General features: G+C 42.0%; 1 non-coding gene across 1 annotated transcript; it reads left to right on the top strand.

Annotated features, from left to right (window-relative positions):
* Positions 1–645: 645 nt before the first annotated feature.
* Positions 646–727, top strand: trnas-uga (transfer RNA serine (anticodon UGA)). Its single transcript has one exon. It is a non-coding gene; the product is annotated as a tRNA-Ser (tRNA).
* Positions 728–2,846: the final 2,119 nt, after the last annotated feature.

Below are 2,846 nucleotides of genomic sequence, written 5' to 3'. Positions count from 1 at the left end.
CATACTAATGTAAACGAAGTAATACTAAGACATGCTCTTATGGATTTGTCTTACCTTGAGATATGTAATTGGATTTCAGGATTAACTTCCACATTCAATGTACTGGTGATTGTTTGCCTGGTCAGTACCTGGGTGGGAGACCTCCAGCGAACAATTAAGCTTGCTGCTGGAAGTGGTGTTAAGAGACTCTTAGGATCTTCCAGAGGTGTCTGTCCAATAGCACTAGTTGCCTTAGAGCTGGCTCAAACATTGCTCAAGAGTATACCTTTCACAGATGCGCAAAGATGAATGATGGGGGTGCACGCTTCAAGGAGCCTTCCAACTGTAGGGACTGATTAGAGACGATCCGTAGCGTGTGTTCGTTTCCATAAAGGCCCCGTGTCTCAACGGTAGGACGGAGTCAAATACTGCCTCGACACGTAACAGCATTATATTAAACCGCAGGACTTGAGGGCTGTTTTGTTTGAATGTTCAAGGCATTCGTAAGAGCGTAGGTCAAGGGCCATTCGTGCATCTCCTGTAACTCGAGTAAAAAGGTTTCTTAAACGGAGAGCGAACTTGAAAAAAGTTGCCGCCGCCGCCGCCGCCGCCGCCTCGCACTCCCTGTTCGATTGTAGCAAGAAGGCAGCGGGCGCACCGCTTGCTGTAGTCGTGGCCGAGTGGTTAAGGCGATGGACTTGACATCCGTTGGCATCTCCCCGCGCAGGTTCAAATCCTACCGACTACGGTGTTCTTTGCATTTGGTCGCGTGCGTGTGTGAAAAAGGACCAGTGCCGTTTTGTTTTCGCTGGGGCCTTTAACACCTTAAATCGCCTGGACCCGCTGCCTTGGAAATCGATTCTTCAGCACCCACGAGTGACGCTTTGCGGCTGGACGCAGATAATGATGCTTTTTCTGCAACCAGCTTTCCAGCAGCTCCGTACTGAACCCGTTCTCCATTGCAACATAGCGGAGGCTCGTCACGTCTATAGCAAGGCTGTGTAGGACCGCATACGCCACAGTGACTTTTACACAGACCACATGAAAGGCAAGCAAAATACAGTTTTAAAATTCCAAACACTCACAAGGTCAGAGGAACAGCGATGACCTGAACAGATCTGTTACAGAAGTCTAGGATGACCTTTTTAGAGCTGTAATTGTATTTTTGTTTAATAGAAGATCAAATCCACTCCCATGTACCAGCACCTTACAGTTTATTGATGTTAATTGTGTTTAAGTAATAAGATTGCTAACGCTGTTGGACTTCAGCTGGTGTTTTTTAGAACAAATTGCTTACTCTTCTGTAAGGAATATGCAGTATGCGCCTTTGTCAGTCATTGCTCACCATACCTGTAACTTTCTTATCTAACTCACTACCTCAAATGGTGAAGGTCCACAAACATAAATGAAAAAAAAACCCTTGTTGTAGATGAGGTGCACAAAAAAGCAGCCCCTGATAGTGTATAACACATTTATACTATTGCAGAGACACATGTAACACATATATATATACTGTATATATATGAAACAGAAACAGGAATCGCTTACTCACCTGAAGAATCTCTGTAGGAATATCTAGCATTTATCAATGGAAATAAAAGCTGCTTTAATACAGTGCATGTTCAAACTCAAACCCTCAGCTGCTGTTCTTGTTTGTTTTGTGACAAATTGCAACTGAGCATCGCATGAGCAGTTACGTACCCTTATCTGTTAGGGAATTTCAAGGGATGAGTAAGGTCAGAATGGGTAGGCTGCAAAACAACAAGTAAAGAGTTATTCCAAGATGAAACGTTGTGGCGGTTTTCTTATCTTTTCAGCATGGACTAAACTTTTACGCGTTCCTTATATGCTATATATGTATATACAGATGCAGCCATTCAAAATGCGCGGTAAAAACCCGCGGTACAGTAACCTACCCACAAGCCACCGCAGGGCACCGCGGTAAGTGATTGGCTGGCCAAAATGACCGACAGGGGCACTCGTGGTGCATTGGTTGGTAGTGCAAAGATTTAATCATTTAATGTCTTTACTGTGCACATTTTAATCCGCTTAGTTTTGAATATTTATATGGATTTTACCACTAAAGGGAAATTTTAGTAGCTGAGCATAAAAAGAAGAGGAGCATAACGCATCTGAAGGTCATAAACGATATTAATTTAGGAACATAAACATTACTGTATGTATGTAAACTGTACTGTGTATGGCTGGTCTTGGTAGTTTAAAAAAAAAATACACACCAGTCTTCCATTTCTCCCTAAACATTTTAAGCATGAAAGTTTTATGAAACGGTACCCAAATATGCGATTGCTGTATAGAATGAATTTTAATTTAAAAAAATTATTTAACACGAACATTAAGCTGTTTACATCTTCCGCCTGAGAACAGTCACCCGTTGCTACCCAATGCAGAAACACAGCCACTAACTAGCAAAGAGAGGACATTAGCTACCCAATATGATAAAGAAATAAATGATTATTTTGTTTATTTCTTTTGCACATTTATTTGAACATTTCCATCGATTGTACAAGCACTTGGAAACTGTCCAATCCCTAGTTCATCAGGCATTTTACCGGTCTGGCGCCGGTCTGTTTTTTCCAGGATATAATGCCAGCGAACTCTTGTTTTTATGTCCACTATAACAGACAATCTCCTTTGCTTTTAACCGAGCGTTTAATAATTTCCTAAAATGAAAATGATTTACTTTATTTCCCTCACGGGATCAATAAAAGTATCTATCATCTGTCTAAACTATGGGACAGAATTCTGGGGTCTCCCCATACCAGAGATTATGGTAGAGCTTCAGAATGGTGATTGGTTGACACCATCTGACACCCCTCTGATTGGAGAAAAAAGACGTGCTGGTTTGC

The sequence above is a fragment of the Atractosteus spatula genome, unplaced genomic scaffold, assembly GCF_055471065.1.
Source record: "Atractosteus spatula isolate fAtrSpa1 unplaced genomic scaffold, fAtrSpa1.hap1 Scaffold_9, whole genome shotgun sequence".
NCBI lineage: Eukaryota > Metazoa > Chordata > Actinopteri > Semionotiformes > Lepisosteidae > Atractosteus > Atractosteus spatula.
This window is presented reverse-complemented; position numbering and strand designations above follow the sequence as displayed.